This window comes from Chelonia mydas, chromosome 18 (assembly GCF_015237465.2).
Source record: "Chelonia mydas isolate rCheMyd1 chromosome 18, rCheMyd1.pri.v2, whole genome shotgun sequence".
Lineage (NCBI taxonomy): Eukaryota > Metazoa > Chordata > Testudines > Cheloniidae > Chelonia > Chelonia mydas.
In genome coordinates, this window is record NC_051258.2 from 8441611 (window position 1) to 8453741 (window position 12131).

The following is a 12131-nucleotide window of genomic DNA, read 5'->3' on the forward strand; positions in this document are numbered from 1 at the left end:
CAGAATTTACCAATGTACATTGCCAAAGAGCCACAGTAATATGACAGCGGCCCCCCATCAGCTCCCCACCTCCCCTGCCCCGCTCCCAGCACCTCCCGCCCACCGGCAGCCCCGCTGATCTGCACCTCCCCCTCCCGCCGCACACCTCCTGATCAGCTGTTTTGTGGCGTGCAGGAGGCTCTGGGGGGGGAAGAGGGAGGAGCGAGGGAACAACAGGCTCAGGGGAGGGGGCAGGAAGGGGTGGAATGGCGGGAGGGCCTGTGGCAGAGCCAGAGGTTGAGCAGTGAGCATCCCCTGGCACATTGGAAAGTTGGCGCCTGTAGCTCCAGCCTGGGAGTCGGTGCCTGTACAAGGAGACGCATATTAACTTCTGAAGAGCCACATTTGGCTCCGGAGCCACAGGTTGGCCACCCCTGACAAGAGATAGTCTCTACCCTGAAGAACTTACAATCTAACTAGATAAGACAAGGAATGAGTGGAAATAAAATAAGTATCACTATCCCCATTTTACAGATAGAGAAACAGGCTCAGTGCCTTTCCTAATGTTACACAGAGAGAATCTGAGATGGAGGAATAGAACCCTGAGATCTAATCCATTGCCTTAACCACACAGCTTATCTTCCTTTTGGCATTATGTAGTGTTCCTGTGCACTGTCAAAGAGTTGCTTTATTTCACCCCAGCAGTGGTCAGTCACATATTAGGAGCCCCTGTTGTGCCCAGACATGCCTTGGAATCCTTTGTAAATGTGCCCTGGGGCATGGCAACACTTGCAGATGTAGAGCGCTGAGAGTTAAACCCGCCTTCGTACAGCGCAGTGGGAAAAGCGCTGCAGCCTGTCCACCCTGACAGCTGCAAGCACACTGGCGTGGCCGCATTTGCGGCACTTGCAGCGGCATTGGGAGCAGTGCATTGTGGGCAGCTATCCCACAGAGCACCTCTTCCCAGTCTGGCGCTGTGGCTTGTGGGAAGGGGGCAGGGAGTGCAGGGCATTCTGGGTCCTGTCCCAACACCCCATAATGCATCGGTTCGCATCCCAGGATTCCCTTTGCTGCCGTCCAAATTTGGCGCCCTCTTTCAACGGTTTTTGTACTGTGCACTCTGTCTTCCCTTTCCGTCTGCGGGAATGGAGCCCAAATTGCTGAGGAATATGCTGATGAGTCTTGCCAGCGTGTCACATTTGGCAGTCAAGTTATTCCTTAAGATCCAAAGTGACAGCGAGGATTCCGACGGTATCGACTTGAGTAACGCAAACGACATGAGTTTGCTTGGGGCATTCACAGACATGCTTGCCACCGTGGAATGCCGCTTTTTGGCTCGGGAAACAAGCACTGAGGGGTGGGATCACATCGTCATGCAAGTCTGGGATGACGAGCAGCGGCTGCAGAACTTTCGGATGAGAAAAGCCACTTTCATGGGACTGTGTGAGGAGCTCGCCTCCACCCTGTGGCGCAAGGACACGAGATTGAGAGCTGCCCTGCCAGTGGAGAAGCAGATGGCTATTGCAGTCTGGAAGCTGGCAACTCCAGACAGCTACCGATCGGTCGCTAACCAGTTTGGAGTAGGGAAGTCGAGTGTTGGAATCATGTTGATGCAAGTTTGCAGGGCCATTAATTGCATCCTGCTCAGAAGAACCATGACTCCACGTAACATGCATGACATTGTGGCTGGTTTTGCACCAATGGGTTTCCCTAACTGCGGAGGGGCGATAGATGAGACGCATATTCCAATTCTGGCACCAGCCCACCTAGCCTCTGAGTACGTTAATCGGAAGGGCTATTTCTCTATGGTTCTCCAAGCAATTGTGGATCATCGTGGGCGTTTCATTGACATTAACGCAGGCTGGCCCGGAAAGGTGTATCACGCACACATCTTTCGTAACACCGGCCTGTTCAGGAAGCTGCAAGCCGGGACTTTTTTCCCAGACCAGAAGATCACCGTAGGGGAAGTCGAAGTGCCCATTGTGATCCTTGGAGATCCCGCTTACCCTTTGATGCCGTGGCTCATGAAATCCTACACAGGGAGCCTTGACAGCAGCAAGGAGCGGTTCAACAACAGGCTGAGCCGGTGCAGAATGACTGTGGAGTGTGCTTTTGGCCGTTTAAAGGGTCGCTGGCGCTCTTTGTATGGGAAGCTGGACCTGGCCGATAACAGCATCCCCGCGGTTATATCCGCGTGCTGTACTCTCCATAACATTTTGAAGGGAAGGGTGAAAGATTCCCTCAGGCATGGAACTCGGAGGTTCAACATCTGGAGGCTGAATTTGAATAGCCAGAGAGCAGGGCTATTACAGGGGCCCAGCGCAGGGCTGACAGGATTAGGGATGCCTTGAGGGAGCAATTTGAGGCTGAAAGCCAACAGTAATATCTGGTGTGGTGCCCTGCATGGGAGTGAAGTGTGGTAGGAATCTGTGTTTGCTACATATGATACACTGACTTGCAGTGCCTGTTGCTTTCCTGGGCTAAGGTTTCTTTTACGTTCTGCAATAATAAAGAATGTTTTCAAAGCCAAAAAATCAATTTATTGAAAAGAAACACAACACAACTGCTTGGGAAACACAAAGGGCAAGGGGGTGGGGTGGGGAACGGTATAATCACAGATTTGTGTATGTCCTGTCTGGAGTGTTGTGCAATGCATGCTGCACTTCAGGATGGCTATACTGCATGGTGATGGGGGTTGAGGGCAGTGGGTAAGGGTCGTAGTTTTCAGGGCTGGGTGGTGAAGCTACAGGTGTTGGAGGCAGCGGGTGGCGGTAAGAACCTGGATGTTGGGGAAAGTGGTTTGGAGGTGACATGGTGGCACAAGGGAAAGAGTTTTGGTACAAGGGCTGCAGGGGGGTGCGGGCCTGCATGGCTACGAGCGCCTGGATCAAGTTCACGTGGCTCTCCATGATGCTTATCAGCGGCTCTGTGCTTTGGTGCTGGCGAGCCGCATTCTGCTGGCGGACTCTCCTTTCACTCTCCCGCCGCTCCTGCACTTTTTTATTTTCATTAGTTGAATGCTGCATGACTTCATGGCTTCTACGTGGCCTCTTCCTGATTCTTTGCAGCCTCTCGGCCGTTGATAACATGGATGGCTGAGATCTCAAGGTTGCATCTGTAAAGGCAAAATGCAACACTTAACAGAGGCAGCATTGTTCACACCAGACAGAGCAATGATTCCCCCGTACTCAAGGGCAAGCACAGTCTACACTATAGCATAATTTGCCTGTCGCAAAGCGAGCGCACATAACCCACGGGAGCCCCAAAATGGTGAGTAAGCACAGGGTCAAGTGTGACTGATTGTTTCACGGCTGTACTGTCCTCTGGGTTTCTGTGCCTTTGGGAGAGCCAACAGCGGCAGGGGGCCCCTATACTGAACACTGTCCCCACATTTTCCGCAGGAGTTTGTCCTGGAAGATATCTCGCTGCTGAGGGTGACCAGGGAAGCAAGGGAGCGTCTTCTACTGCAATGCGGCTTCCGCCCTGGTCCACATGCTTGTCTGTGTACAGCAATGGTCCCCCTGCCCCTCATGGTACAGAGGCGTGGACAAGTTAGCCTTACTGGGATGAGGACAACAGTGGCTCTCCTGAAAAACCTGCACAAGTGCATTGCCCGAGTTCTGGATGAGACCTTTGAAGAGATCACTGAGGCCAATTACCGCGATGTGAGAGAGCACATCAACGCCCTATTCCGCATCTAGGCATGCATGCAGCCCTAACCCTCCTCGCCCCAAGAGCCCGCACCGAATAACTTCCTTCCCAAAATAAAAGCCACTTACTGGGAACCTCCTCTGGTGTTTGTCCTTCCCCAAGCACCGGCCACCGCGACTGGCTACCTTCCTCCTGGCTTGAGAACAGCTCCTGGCTGCATGCATCTAGGGATTCCGGGGTGTCTTCCTCTGCCAGAGCACCCTCGCTCCTGCTTTGCTGCTCCTCCTCCTCTCGCCTTGTTGAACTGGCCTCTGAAGTGTCCATGGTGGTATTTAGCATGGAGGTGGGGTCGCCCCCAAGTATTGCATCCAGCTCTTTGTAGAAATGGCAGGTCGCAAGGGCAGCACTGGAGCGGCTGTTTTCCTCGTGGGCTTTGTAGTAGGCATTCTGCAGCTCCTTCACTTTAACCCTGCACTGCACTGCATCCTGGTCATGGCCCCTTTCCATCATGGCCCTTGATATCTGCCCGAAGATATCGTAATTCCTGTGGCTGGAGTGCAGCTGGGACTGGACAGCTTCCTCCCACAAACACTGATGAGGTCCAGCACCTCGCCATTGCTCCATACTGGGGCTCGCCTGGTGCGTGGAGGCACGGTCACCTGGAAAGATTTGCTGAGAGCACTCCACGCCTGGCTGAGCAAACAGGAAGGGGATTTTCAAAATTCACAGAGAATTTAAAGGGCGAGGGGTCTGATGGTTGGTCACCTGAGGGCAGGGCAGTAGAGTTCAAAGTGATGACCAGAGTGGCTAGCACAGGCATTGTGGGATACTTCTGGAGGCCAACCACAGCACAATAACAGACCAGGGCATCCACACTGGTGCCGTGGTGCTCCAGCAGTGGTGCAGCAAACGTTATTCCATGTGCCGAGGTGGAGTATCAGCAGAGCTATAGCCGCGGAGACAGAGCGCTCTACGTGCCTTGCCAGTGTGGACGGGGAGTGAGCTAGTGCGGCCGGGGCTCCTTTATTGCACTGTAACTCGCAAGTGTAGCCAAGCCCCTAGAAGGTATCCTGCAGTGGTGCTTCACATGAAGTGCCGGAGCAGATAGGTAAACGATTCTGAGGCACACCTGTGATCTCCCCATCATGACTCAGGAGAAACAGGGATACCCCGTCAGTGGCAGACTGCCACACAATTAGAAACTACAGCCAGAGAAGTGCATTTTGGGACTAATGGCTCTTTTTAGAAGTATTGTCCTAGATGGCTGCCTAATATATTAGCCTGTACTTACAAATCACTTGCTTGCTTAAGAGGCCAGGCATTTCAGAAACAGCCAAAGTGAGGTTAGTTCTCAGAAGAACTTCTCTCAGACTTGTTCACTGAGTATACCTTGTCATTAAAAAAGAATCAAGGAGAGGCTGATTAAATGCACCAGATAGAAACAAAACTTTCCATTTTTCCTTGACACATTGTACTTCCTTTGGAACTTACCAGAATAGTAGTCAACAGAATCACAGGAGCCTAGATTCTTTTTTAACACCGGAGTCATGGTTCACTGGTCAGAATGTGTATGGAATTAGCCACTGATGTGGAACAATGGAAAAGATTAATTTATAGAACTGAAAAATTTGTGTCCATTTGCAGTCTTGTTAGGAAAGCTCTATCAATATGGTCTTCTTTTTACTACAAAACAAACCACAAAAGCTATCACAGCACAGTACAGCTCAAATAAAGTCAGAAGCATCTGGTGCTTAGATACCAGAGAGAGAGAAAAAGCGGTATCTTTGAACATCTTAGAGACTAACCAATTTATTTGAGCAAGTGAGCTGTAGCTCACGAAAGCTTATGCTCAAATAAATTGGTTAGTCTCGAAGGTGCCACAAGTACTCCTTTTCTTTTTGCAAATACAGACTAACACGGCTGTTACTCTGAAACCTATCTTTGAACATGTGAGTTTGCAAACACTCAGATCAGTCTTTCCACATGCATGCAATTTCCAACTGAGTGTTTGGGGGCAAACTTCACAATCATAGCACAAACAACTTGAAACAGAATGAGCAACCAGCTGTAATAGAAGTTGTTCCATTTTCCAAAGTTCCACTTCATTCAGCCTTACCTGAGAACTGTAACTATTAATACAGCTTACTGATGAAGATTACATTACATCAGCCTTGCAAAATTGTTGTGAAAAATGTATTTGCCCAGGCACAAAATCTACTTGCCCATTGCCATGAAGATAATGACAAAAATTGAATAATATTTTACTGGCTTCTGGCTGCACATGAAGCATGTGTGAAAAATTTCAACGAGGGTGGGGAGCGTGGAATAGAATTGTTTTGTCCCAATCTGGTTCTCCTTAAACTCATGCAGAGATTGTTCTTTTTTGTGAATGGAGACCCAGTGGGATGGGGTCTAGTGCTGAGGCTCTGTGAACCATGTGAAGCAGATGCCTCCTACACTCCTGTCCTACGCAGATTACTGCTGCTCTTGGAAAAAATAATCTGTGCATAGGAGGGGATTCATGAAATATCAGAGAAATTAAATCTGTAGCAGAGTAGTAATGGTCAATACAATGCTAAAGGGAATAGACAGGAGAGATGCTACAGGACTCTGAAACAGTGCCAAATACAAAAATAAGGGGCCATGTACTCATCCTATGGAAGAGTCAGCTATTAAGGAAATTTGCTTGGAATTTCTTAACCAGAAAGTATTGGAATAAACCACCAATGCAGCAAAAGTAGGAGACCGTGTAAATAGTTTAAAAACATAGACCTGTATTTTAAGAGGAGAGAGAATGTATCCTAAATTCTGGCTAGTGTGAGGGAAATGCTGATGTAACAATCCCCCAAGTAAGAGCTGATAAAACAGTACCTATATTTTGGCTGTGAATAGTCCTTTGAATAACTCCTCATCCCATCCCTTACAGGAATAATGGGGTGGGGGTGGGGGGAGGCTGTGCATAAGGGGCCATTACTGAGATAAAGGACATATGCAGGTAAATGTATGGGGGGCCAAGTCCCCAAAACTGGACCTGCCAAATATCAACTGTGAATGACTCTTGTCATAGAGAGTCAGCAGAATGGCCTTATTGATAGAGCCCTGCAAATCCGCAGATATGGATATCCGTGGATCATTTTTGTTGATTGTGGATATCCGTGGATCAAATTTTGTCTCCACACAGGGCTCTACTTATTGAAGAATCACTGCAGATACATTGTACCCACTGGCCTTGAGTTGTCGGGTGGGCATTTATGCACTGAGGGGGTGGTTCTCCACCTTTTTCTTTCTGATGCCCCCCCAATGAGCTATAAAAACTCCACGGCCCACCTGTGCCACAATAACTGGTTTTCTGCATATAAAAGCTGGGGCCTGCGTTAGGGGGTAGCAAGCAGAGCAATTGCCTGGGCCCCAGGCCACAGGGGCCCCCCATGAAGTTACATTGCTCAGGCTTCAGCCCTGGGAGACGAGGCTTGGGGACCTGGATTTCAGCCCCACGCGGTGAGGCTTCGGCTTTCTGCCCTGGGCCTCAGCGAGTCTAATGCTGCTGGCCCTGCTTGGAGGCCACCCTGAAATGTACTCGAGGCCCCCCAGGGGGCCCTGGACCCCTAGTTGAGAACGACTGCACTGAGGGACCTAATCAGAAGGTACTTAAACACATGCCTAACTTTAAGCATATGAGTAGTCCCATTGATTTAACACATGATTAAAGTTAAGCACATGCTTAAGTACATTTCTGAATTGATGCCTGAGTCTGCCAGAATTTGGCCCTTTGGGGGTAAGTGCTAACTTAAAGGCAAACATGGATTTTGAAAGGATTTCTGACTTGCCTGCCCTCAAACCTCCTCTGTTCTTTTACAGATATATACTGTATTCTGCTCACAAAACAGGCTAAAAGGTGGGGAAAAGGACACAGTGCATATTAGACTGTGAAATGCAAAAAGATGTTTTTCAAACAGTGTATTCTAAACATCACCCTGAATTCATATGATAATAAACAGTCAATATTGCATTGAAAGGATCTAATTGCCAAGTAACTGTGGCAATGGAGAGAAAACTCTGCCTTTGGACATATTCCAGTCTACATTAATTTCTCCCAGGAGGTGGAATGGATTCTAGATTGTTAATGGATAATGTTTTCCAGTGCCCTCTCTGATCACTCAGCAACTCCAGTATTCAAAAGAAGCAGACAGAATTCTCAAAGGGAAGCTGGATGTTGGAAAGTATTACACTGAACAATTTAGAACCATGTCCTAAAAAAAAGTTTTGTACATCAGGTTCCTGATACAAGGCTGTCATATACATTGAGACCCATTATACAGCAATCTGACCTTTAATAAAGTGCATCTCACTCAGAATCCAAATGCTCAACCCCTGTTCCTCCACCCCCAAAGAAACAGAGCTTTACAGTGAGCCTACAACATCTGAAAATGAGTAAGTGTGAAGTGAGACTGCACATTGGCCTGTGTCAAGCATTTATTTTTGCCAAGAAGAAGACTGCATTTTGTGGTTATTTTAAAATGTTGATTTCTGAAATTTGATTTTTGGGGAAAAAAGGCATTTGGAGGCGCCAGGCATCTTCTCGTGATGCTTTCCAGAGCTGATGGTGCTCAGAAATGGAGGGTGGAGTTGGCACATTGGGATGTACCACTGGATCTGTGGTTTTAGAAAACACTTCTTTATTTGGGTGGGGAAAGAACTGCCAGATCCTACTGGTATTTTCACAAGTAACTCGGTACACACCGCTATTTTGTATACTAAGGATAAGGCAATGTTGTTTGATTTTGAATAAATTTGCAGCAAGGGAAGAAAATATTCCCTTATAGGGGGACTGGGATACCCTCCTCCAGGAAAAGTTTTTTTAAACTGACTGCTATTTGGGGCAATCTAATGCATTTCAAAGGCAAAAAATGTGCTTATAATATTTATGAGATAAACATCACTGCTAACAGGGCTGGTTAAGCAATTTCTGGGAGAGAGGGTGTTGAATAAACTAAATATAGTGAAATCTTCCATTCTTGTTTTAGATCAAAAACTTTTATGGCACAAGGACAATTTCAAAAACAACAACAGAAACCTCTGGAAAATTTTGGCAAACCCAGCAGGAATATTTTTGTGTTCTAGTCATGGCCTTGTTCTTTTGTTTTATTTATCTGATTTAATTTCTAGAAGGTCCATCTTCCTGGATCCAGTTCAGAAATAAAAAATCTGATGAATAAAAACTAGATTTGGTGACCCAGAAAAATAAGCCTGTAGCAGAGTGCTGTCCTAGAGGACATCCCCTTTAAGTACAGCATGGTCCTGCAGGTGCTCCACCCTCAGCAACCTTGTGGTTTTTGCAATAACTCACTCAGAGACCAGAATAATTCAAGTAAGATCCTCCTGTGTGGGATCTTATTTACTAAGGCCTGGATCCACTAAGTGACTTTAGTGTTGCAACGCTCAGTATCATGGCACCTAACTTTAGAGTGCCTAGAAAATCATAGGAAGAACACTGTGATCCACAAAGCCTGAGTTAGGCAGCTAGGCTCACTATACAATGAATGGGGAAAGACAGGTGTCTTACAATGCAGGCCACAAAAGTCGGCATGCTAGGCGGGGAGCCTCCTAAGATAGCCAATGGGATATGCTGATGGGGGGGGGGAGGTGATAACGCCACCCAGATAAGCCCCTAAACCTGGGCTCCGCAGAGGCACCTAGCTGTGCTAGAGATCCATGAATGGGAATCTGTCTCATGGAGTCAGGCAGGCAGGTGCTGTGACGTTCCCCAGGATACAATCTGCACTGTTGAACAGCTGTGTCCCCTTAATTCTCTATTCTAGGGTGCCTTTTACACGACTTACAAGTCTCTACCAAGGGTCTGTCTCAGTTGGATTCACTGAACAGAGCTCATGGTATGAAGCAGGAGTGCTGAAACCCCAGAGATGCAGTCTTAGGAGGCAGTGAGGTCACGTGGCCTACCTTGAAGGAATGGTGAGAACCCTTGAGGGCTCTGGCACATTGAAGGGGGTCCTCCAAGAGACTGTTCCGAAGCTGGGGACATAGCACCAATCCTGTGGATGCATGATAGTAGAGCATGCACCTGGGATGTGGGAGACCCAGGTTCAATTCCTTCCTCCCTCCCTGTCAGAGGTGGAGTAAGGATTTCAACAGTGGTTTTCCATCTTTCAGGAGAGTACTTTAACCACTGAGGTATGGGATAATCTGATGTGGGCTTCCTCAGTCGCTCCTGTTGAAACTGTTCCACAGTGGATAAATAATGAAAAAGTGATTGGACCAGGGGGACTAGACCCTGGGACTCCCACTTCTTGGGGGGGGACCCTAACCACTGGACTTCAGTCATTCTCCCTTTCTCTCTCTGGTCCAATGAATATTTAAGTATTTTTCCAGAGTGGACCAAATACCAGATCATTGATTATTATCATGATTATTATCGATTTAACCAGGGGTGAAAGTAACTTAAAGGACTTACCAGTACGCCCGAGTCCTGAGTGGGGGCGTGGTCTCAACTGGAAGAGGCGATTTAAAGGTCCCGGGGCTCTGGCTGGGAGCCCTGGGGTCTTTAAATCACCCCGGAGCTACCAGCTGCAGAGGTGGCTGGGAGCCCCGGGGCTCAGGGGTGAATTAAAGGGCCCGGGGCTCCAGCCGCCGCAGAGCTCCGGGCATTTTAAATCCCTGCTGGAGCCCGGCTGCCAGAGCAGCCGGGCTCAGGCAGGGATTTAAAGGGCCTGGTGCTCCGGCCACTGCGGGGAGCCCCCGCCCGAGCCCTGCTGCCAGAGCTCCGGTGGCACTTTAAAGGGGCTGGGGCTGCCTGCAGTTGCAGGAGCACTGGGCCTTTTAAATCACCGCCGGGGAAGCCAGTCCAGTCCGGCATGGCGTACTGGCTCTTGCCGGTATGCTGGACCGGCCTGGACCGGCTTACTTTCACCTCTGGATTTAACCCTAGTAACTTTTCCTACCTAGGGAGGAGAACGGAAAGTGAGTCACAGATTGGCTGGGCCCATTATCTCTTAAAGGAGCCGGTCACCCTGTGACATCACCAGTCTTTAGTCAAAAGTCCTGTCTCTCTGCTACCGTAGACTGTGGAAGGATTTGAACTTGTCACAAACACAGTTGCTGCTCAGAGTTTCCTTAATGAGTGTGAACAAGGGATTTTATCCCCTGAAATTTGTACTATAAACTATAGTAAGGCTTGTCTAGGATAATTCTCTGGAAAAAAATCCCTGTTTACATTAAAAACTTGCTATAGGAACAACTATGCATGAAGAAAAGGAGTACTTGTGGCACCTTAGAGATGAACAAATTTATTTGAGCATAAGCTTTCGTGAGCTACAGCTCACTCACGAAAGCTTATGCTCAAATAAATTTGTTAGTCTCTAAGGTGTGACAAGTACTCCTTTTCTTTTTGAGAATACAGACTAACACGGCTACTACTCTGAAACCTGTAACTATGCATGAGTTTCTTTTGTGCTTATGCCCCAGATCCTGCGATCCATGGGGGCAGACTGCTGTGTTCAGCAGGGTTGCCATGCATTTGGTTTTTGACCGGAACTCCTCTTCAAAAAAGGACCCTGGTGGCTCCGATCAGCACCGCTGACTGGCCCATTAAAAGTCTGGTTGGCAGGGGCCCAGGGCTAAGACAGGCTCCTTACCTGCCTTGGCTCTGTGCTGCTCTCGGACGTGGCCAGCATGTCCCTGTAGCCCCTAGGTAGAGGGACAGCCAGGGAGGCTCTGTGCACTGCCTCCGGCCCAAGTGCTGGCTCCACAGCTCCTATTGGCCAGGAACCACAGCCAATGGGAGCTATGGGGGTGGCACCTGTGGACGTGGGCAGCGTGCAGAGCCACCTGGCTACGCCTCTGCCTAGGGGCAACAGGGACATGCTGGCCGCTTCCAGGAGCTGCTTGAGGTAAGAGCTGCCTGGAGCCTGCACCTCCACAACCTCCTGCTCCAGCCCAGAATCCCCTCATTTCTGGCCCCACCCTGGAGCCTGTGTAACAGTGACAGACCCTGGTTGTCGGCGAGTGGGATTGAACTGGGGAACTCTAGAACTTAGTGCATGAGCCTCTACTGCATGAACTAAAATTGAACTGGCTGCTAGCTAAGGCCGTACAGCAGACTCATTTAACTCTCTCTCTAAGTGGTCTCAGTGCCAATAGATGGGAGAGAACACCACACCCAGGAGGTGTACGGGTTACACCTGCACCCCCAGCCGGAGCCCTCACCCCCTCCTGCACCCCAACCCCCTGCCTCAGCCTGGAGCCCCCTCCCACATTCCAAACTCCTCATTTTTGGCCCCACCTTGGAGCCCGCAGCCAGAGCCCTCATCCTTTCCTGCATCCCAACCTGCTGCTTCAGCCCAATGAAAATGAGCGAGTGAGCAAGGGTGGGCGAGAGTGAGCGACAGAGGGAGGGGGGATGGAGTGAGTGGGGATTGGCCCTCGGAGAAGGGGTAGGCCGGGGTGTTCAGTTTTCTGCAATCAGAAAGTTGGCAACTCTATGTGTC